Raw genomic sequence first — 8,145 nt, 5'->3', positions numbered from 1 at the left:
TCACAGGAAAGGCAATCCACCCCCAATACTCAGAGCGGGTGGGTTCATCGTCACCCACAATAACCACTACAGAGTTTCATTTTCTTATAAGATGCAAGGACTATTTAGAAATAGTAAAATTTACTCTTTAAGATAAGTACTGTCAACTTTTAACCTTGAAAATCTTCCTGTAAGATGACCTCCATCCCCTTGCAGCTGTACATTCTTTAATAATATATCTATTGATTATGCAATCCACAGAAACTCCATTTAACATGACCCTTTCTCCTTTCTGTCTGTCCACGCCCTGCCTTGATCATTAAACCCTTAGGACATCACATTCTGGTCATCATCAAACTGTCTTAAGAACAAAGCCTCGGGTCAGTTGACCACAGAAACAGTTTCGGTCAAGCTGAAGATAACATCTTGACTTCAGTTGTGTTTCACCCTCAGGCCCATGAAAGCAGAACCCTACGGACCACACCCTCATGAAACCAGACAGAACAACGTCATGGCTGACCTCAGGACCTGACTCAGTGATCAACTACTCTCTACCCTGGCCCCAACCAATCAGTAGACTTCAGGACCCCAACTCCTATAGCCACCAAGATTAATGATTTTTCCCCGCTGTATAACCCATTCTCTGGAACACACTGGGGTCTTTGAGAATGAAGTCTCCTGTAGCTCCAAGCATGGCACCATTTCCTTCAAAATAAGCCTTTACATTCTTGGCTGCAAACTCCTGTTTGAGTTTGATTGGGATTTTATACACCCAGACAAATGAACCTCTTTAGTTCAGTAACAATTACATATCAATTGGGGTAGGATAGGATAAACTCCCTTTAAAGCCCCATTTTCCAAAATATCTGAAAGTTGGCATTATCAAGGCATTGACACTGGCAGGCGGTTAAGCAGTACAAACCCATAAGGAAAAGTTGACAGAATGAAGACAAAAGCTCACCTTCTGGGCATAGCCAGTGGCAGAACCAATAGCAGATCAGAAATAAGATTCAAATCACAGCCTTCCAAAGGTAACTGAATGCCCAAACACTGTGAACTTAGCCCTTGGTTTCAAAACCTTACAACTCCCTGGTGCCCCATACAAGAAAAGGAAAAGATCTCATGGCCTCTGGTCAGCCCACTGAGTGCTGGGCCAAGAAACACCAGGTTAGAGGAAGCACACCTAGAATCACAATGTGAGGCACACTTCTGATAAACTGCTAACAAACAAACAGGCATGCAACTTGGCCCCACCCCATCTTAAATCCCAACTCAAGACCTGCACAAAGAGACAGGGCCCCCTCCCTCCAAATGCCCCCACCTTCCTCAAAACCCCATCACCCTCTCCATGGTTCTCAAGACTTAAGACACAAATTCCTTAGGACCATTTGTATTTGAATGCTATTACCCAGAATAATGTAGAATTTATTCACAAATTCTTTTTATAGGGCTTTGAGTAGCCAGGGGCTGTGTTTGGGGGGGCAGGGGGAGTAAAGAGGGTGGCTGGTGTCCTCAAAGACTTCCCAAACTACTGAGAGGTCTAGATAAGGACACAGGTGAAGATGTCTATCTAGCTAGAATCAGCCACAGTGGCATAAAAATTACTTTGAGCCAAAGACATTTGAGTACCTGAAATCCTTTATCTACCTAAAAACAGAGCCTCCCAAGGAACTCAAGTGTCAAAAACCCCCTCCCTGGAGAAACTAATCTTCTCTTCTCTGAAAGACGTCAGTGTCACACCTGGACAACCATCACACACTATCCTATATCCCATCTATTCTCATAAGGGCTCATTCATCTATCCAAAAAGTCACTTGCTTTTCCAAAAGTGACCTTTCTCCACATCCCTCTTCCAAGAAGTTGTTTGTTCTTCCGCAGAAGTGTCCCTGTCACCTATTAAGATGGCATGTAAGTCCCAAATGCCATCTCCCTCCAGAGTCACATTTCTCTATGAATTGTAATTAAATTTGTTCCCCCCGCCCCTTGCTAACCTGTCTTTTGTTAGTTTAGTTTGCAGACCCCCAAATACTGAACTTAATAGGATAGAGGAAAACTTCTTCCCTAACACAGTCAACAACAACGCAAGGCAGTTAATGCAGAAAAGGCCAGACACTGTGCACCTTCAGCCCTCTCACAAACACCACCAGGCACTGCACACAGGAGAGTCACAGCGCCTTACAGTAAGTGCAGGCTCATGGAAGCCTTCAGGACCCACAAACTAAGCTAAGCACAGGCAGGAGAGGATGGTGGTGACAGAAGGGAAATGGCCCCACTTAAATTCCACAGACAGAATGTTGGGACCCCTTCTCCCCTGAGAAGTGGTGCCATCATTGGCCACAGAGGCAGGCATGACCAGGCAGCCCAGTGGGCCACTAGTCCAGGGCTAAATAGAGAATTGCCTCTCTCCAGCCTGTCAGGCCAATACCTTTTGCCAGCACCAGTTCAATAGAACTTTAAAAAGAAAAGAAAAACTAAGAGGTCACATGCATGCCCTCCCACCCAGCCTAGGAAAAATGGAAGCCCTTCATTCTCCTTTTGCCAAAATTTATTTCACCAAGCCTCCAGGCTCTCTACCAGCCAGGGCTAAACAAAGAGGCTTAGAGAACCAGAGAACAAATCAACCAAAACAGCCCACAGAGAGCAAAGAGAGGGAAGCCCCCCTGCTGCAAATGGAGCCAACCTCCATCCAGCTCAGTCCTCTCGAGTCCAGCTCAGCTCAGCTCAGCTCAGTAACCAGTGAGGACAACTCCATTCCATCGTTATTAGCTTTCACGGCAACACCGATAGTGTTGTGCTAAAGAATCAATCCAAAGAACTTGTCTCTTCCCCCCGCCCCCCACCCCGCCATTCCTTCTTAAATTATTAACACCCACTTAAAAGAAAGGGGGTGGGAGTGGAGTGCAGAACTTGCCCTCTTTTCAAATTGCCTGTGAAGGAAGTATTGCTTATCACAACAGGTGCACAAGCCACTCACAAAACACAGAGGCAGTGTGGAGCTGAAAGGCTAAGAAATTACTTGTTCTCTTTGTCAGCTGCTTTGCAAAGCCTGCTTAGGAGAGAGATATTGTGTCCTGTTTTTAAAAAAAGGGGGGGGGGGTAGGAGAAAGATTTAAGGTTGCCAAGGGCTAAGAGAAGGCGAAAACAGTGTTGGGGTAAGGGAGGCAAGAGTGGGGAAGGCTTGGTGTTCTGTGGCAATTTAGAAAATGCAATGGGGCCTGGTGACTGAATTAAAAAGCTCTGTCTGGAACTTTCTGGAAAACTCTGGCAGCATATCCTTGGCCCCCTCGGCAGGATTGGAAGAAAAATGATACTGAGACTGGCTACAGCACACCCAGGGTGACCAGAAAGCAGCCATGTGTGTAAATTATGCATATGTTGTATCATAATATATTACTTTATTAAATGAAATTAAATTTAAAATATTGCTCAGAAGTTGCCTGGTACAGCAAGTAAGGCAGAGCTGACATGGTCACTCCTTAGGAGGGAATATGTCTTCAAAGGTAAACTTCAACCAACTCTAATCTAGCAGTTCACTTTTAAACTAGAGGGTTGCCTGAGTGATATTGGCCAAGTGACTTCCAGCTTTGGAGTTTCAAAGCCCTCTAGTGTCCCCATCCTGTGTCCCCAGACCTGCAGAGGGAACCCAACCCAAGGGCACCCAGCAGTGGAGGGGTAGCTTTCTCCCAGGACAAGACTATATTGACCTAAGATCCCTAAGATTTGGGTAAAATAAATTTTCTTTCTTTTGGAAAAATTGCCATTATCATCTGGGAAAGAATTATTTGTTTTGCTTAAAAATAAAAATAAGACAACGGAGATAATGGCTTAAGAATCTGTCCCATGGCCAGTTCTGCCCCAAGTAAGTGATCAGATGATAGAGCCACAGGCCACAAAGCCATTGGATCTCAAAGTCTTGCCATAAAACTGCCATTCAGAGGAACCCTGGTCTGAATGTAGGACGTGGAAGGCAAGCCATGCTAGGTCACCAAGTTAAAAGAGCAAGCAGCGGAAGTATGGTGAGCATGAATCTTATTTTTGCTCACTATATATGGATTGTTTTTTTCTTTAAATCTTGTGGTAAAATCTGAGAATCAAAACCACTTATCCCTACATGCAGCTTTGGACATGGAGCACTAAAACTACCCCCCCAAATACAACCACCAACCCCCACCTAACCTTCTACCCCAATTTGGCTTTACCATTCCATTGTCTCCATTAATGTGACTTCACAATTCATGCAGACTCTAGTCAGGAACATCTGAAAAGCCCATTAACTCTTCAGTGACAGTCAGTCAGTATAAGCCCCACAATTTTGAAGACCTTACTTGTTCTTTCCACCAATCCTGGACTGTTGGAGCATGATCCTTACCCAATTCTAATCAAGGCTCCACATTGAAAGACATGCCTTAAACTAAATTTCTAATTCCCAATTCATTTCAACTTTGGCGGGCAGGTCCCTCCAGAGACCCTGCCAAAGCTCGAAAGGGTGTTTCCTTTACGAGGGAAAATACAGGTTGTGTTGGAGACATTTGAGAAGCCTTCATTCTCTGCATGCTACACAAGGAATCCAGAACACAGCACTGTGAGGAGGGCTTTGAAGGTTTCTGTTGTTGCTTTCCTAAATTCCTTTTATCTGCCTAAAAGAAAGCTCCCCAAAGAATTCAGCTGCCATAAATCCCTTCCCCCAAAGTTTCACAACCAGCAAAAATGGACTCCTATCACCAGAAACAAGAAACCTGTAACTCTGATAAGAAATTACCTAAAGAGACATTTCACAACATTCTCCTATCTCCCATCTATTCTCCTAAGGGCTCCTTTATCTTTCCTAAGAGTCATTTGTTTTCCCTTGAGTGCCCTTCTTTCCCCTCCCCTTCTCCTGTTATCATGGTACCTAAGCCCCAAATTGTAATTGCCATTTTTAGTCACATTTTTCTGGGAAGCCACTTATGTATGTGAATAAAAATCTGTTTTTTATCTTGCTAATCTGTCTTTTGTCAGTTTCATTTGCAGTGCCTCATGTACAAAATTTAAGAGGGTAGAGGAAAAGTTTTTTTTTTCTCTCTGACATGACAAATCATAAAAAGAATATATAGTGTGTAGAAAAAGCCAGGATCCATGATGAAAGTTAATAAGAAACTGGTAAGTATTGACTCAAGTCAAAGTTACTGAACCTCCACTGAAAACAATAAACCCTTGACATTCAAAAGGGATATATTCCCAGATCTTCATGAATCCCCAGATATAATTTGACCCATGAAACTTCTACTGTCTACTTAGAACCATATTCCTTAGATCTCTGCACTCCATCAGCAGCATTAGTGGTTGCACTTCTTTCTATGGACTTTTTTTTTAATTAAGGGATTTTATATTTTAGAATTTATTTCAGGACAGAACTGGAGTATTGTTCAGTCTTAGATTTATTTAAAAAAAAAAAAAAAAGTAAATGCTCAATCCACACCAAGTTTTGCTCATTATTAACATCTTGCATTAGTGTGGTACATTTGTTATAATTAGTGAACCAAGACTGATTCATTATTAGTAACTAAAGTCCATATTTATTCAGATTTCCTTTGTTTTCACCAAATGTCCTTTTTTTGTGCAAGGTTTAGCTGTCTTGTCTCCTTAGGCTCCTCTTAGCTGTGACAGTTTCTCAGACTCACCTTTTCCTTTATGACCTTGACAGTTCTGAAGAATACCAGTCAGGTATTTGGTAAGATATCCTTTCATTGAAATTTGTCTGCCACTGTTCTCAAGATTAGATGATAGTTACGGGTTGTGAGGGGGAAGATCACAGAGGTGAAGTGCCATTTCATCACATCATTTCATGGTCCATACTATCAACATGACTTATTATTACTGATGTTGACCTTGATTGTCTGGCTAAGGTTGTGTTTGTCAAGTTTCTCCACTGTTTCTCCCTGCCGGAAGCCGGTCCATCCTTGCTGCTTGACACAGTTGCTGCAGGAAAGAAACATCTACACAGCATATGTTTCAAGGGACCTGGTGTATATGGCATACTGTTCTTAATATGTTTGCTAACCTTCTTGGTGCTATGTGTTTTAACCAAGGTCACCTCTCTGAGAAAGGTTGTTTCCCCAGGTAGAGATTTTCCCCTGAAGTTAGGGAGGGAATAAAACCCCTTAACTAAGTGCCAGGTGGGTAGTTAATCACTTTAACTACAAACAATCACGCTTAAGCTACATAATCTTTACTCCCTGGAATGGAGATAAGAAACACCCTAACCTTTGGAATAGAGATTGATAGGATTGGAATCAACTAGTATAAATACAGATGTAACAAGACAACAGAAGACAGAACCTAGAGACAGAACCTGGTTACAGAACCTGGATAGAACATGGCAAGAGAACCTGACTAGAACCTGGCAACCGAACCTGGCTGGAGAACCTAGCAAGAGAACATGGCTACAGAACCTGGCTGGAGAACCTGGACAGAACCTGGCTGGAGAACCTAGCAAGAGAACATGGCTACAGAACCTGGCTGGAAATCAAAACCAGAACTTCACTGGATGTTCTGACCAGAACTTGGTTAGAGATCCTGGCTAGGCTGCTGATCAACTGAACGCTGTCTCTGTGTCATTCCTTCTTCGCCAACTCCGTCCACACCTTTGGGGACCCCTGGACCTGCTGGGGTTGGACCCCAGCATCCCCCCTTTCTCATACTATGCTCTTTGTAAAGAAGTCACTAGCCCAGCCCACACTTAAGGAGTAAAGAATTATGCTCCTCTTCCTGCAGGGCAGAGTATTTATATGAATTATTTGGAATTTAATGGACTGGAGATTTGGCCTTCACCCCCAGTTGTTGATGTATTTAATCATCTATATATATATAAAAGCCTAAGCAACCATCCAACTGTCTGACCAGTAGCTATGACACACAACGATCACCAGGAGGCAGATGCTCCAACCGGTAGCTATGATGCAACAGGAACCAGAGAGGAGGGAGCCTAATTCTGGGGTGCATCACCTGAGAACCACCCTCTTGCAATCCAGGACCCCTCGGGGGATGTCGGAGAGCAGTTTCGGCCTGATTCCTGCAGACCAGGCCAAGGGACCCCAGATTTGTGCACTGGGCCTCTAGTTTGTTTATATCAGTATGGCCTCATGGATGTTTATTTTATATTTTGGCTATAATTCAATACTACTTTATTATTTTTGTGGACCAAATTGTTGCAACTTTGGTCCTTTGGCACACCCCATTATTGTGGTGGGTTTTGGTGTTTCATTTTGTTTTGTTTAGCACTTTTTTACTTGCTGACACTAGAATATGCTCCCAGTTCGCCTTATGTATTTTCTGCCACTTCCCTAGAGTCAGGCATTTCTCCTAGGAACTCCAGAGCCATTTTTTCACAGAGAAATTCAGGTTCTATCACAATACAAAAGAGTAAGAGTACAAACAAGACCAGTCCAGAACAAAGCTGAATGGAGAGGCTGATGAAAGCTTTGATCACAGATTGATCACCTCCTTAGGGTTGCTTCTTGCTAACCACACCCCACTTGCATCCTGGTGACAAGTTGTCAAGTTCATGCCTTAACTTTTATCTTGTAATATCTTATCATTTTTCTGACTAATGCATTTGTACAGAATTATTTTTAAAACTTATGCCTCAGTAAAATTACAACATGCTACATGTCATGGTCCTTCTAGAATTATTTAGAAATAGCTAAAACCACAAATGATAAACTCAGAGATACAAAAACTCACAATGTTCCAGCCGTTGTGCCCTGCTCGCCTGTTCTGTTCTACATCCCATTATGAGTCAGCACCTTGGGCTTCAGGGCAGCACCAGGCCTCTCCTGTAACCATTGTTCAGGCTTCATCACAGATAGTTTCCTTCTCTCATTATCCCATCTCCAAGTTCAAAGCCACTTTCCTCACTGATGGGTTTTAAACATTCTGTTAAAGGAGCCCTTTTTTTCCTATGAAATCATCATATAGAGAATTTAGCACATGAAAGTGATTAAAGTGGTATTTTTAATAGGCATTTGTTTTATAATCACAAATTAATGACGTTTACCTAGCATGAAGTCAATAACAATGGTGTTTTATTTATTTATTTTTAAATAGATATTTTATTTATTTGTATTTAAATTTATAAGCCAACCATCCAAACTGGTATTATTATCATAATACAACAAAGTACAAAAC

Source organism: Myotis myotis, unplaced genomic scaffold (genome assembly GCF_014108235.1).
Source record: "Myotis myotis isolate mMyoMyo1 unplaced genomic scaffold, mMyoMyo1.p scaffold_m19_p_2, whole genome shotgun sequence".
In the NCBI taxonomy this organism is placed as follows: Eukaryota; Metazoa; Chordata; class Mammalia; order Chiroptera; family Vespertilionidae; genus Myotis; species Myotis myotis.
This window is presented reverse-complemented; position numbering follows the sequence as displayed.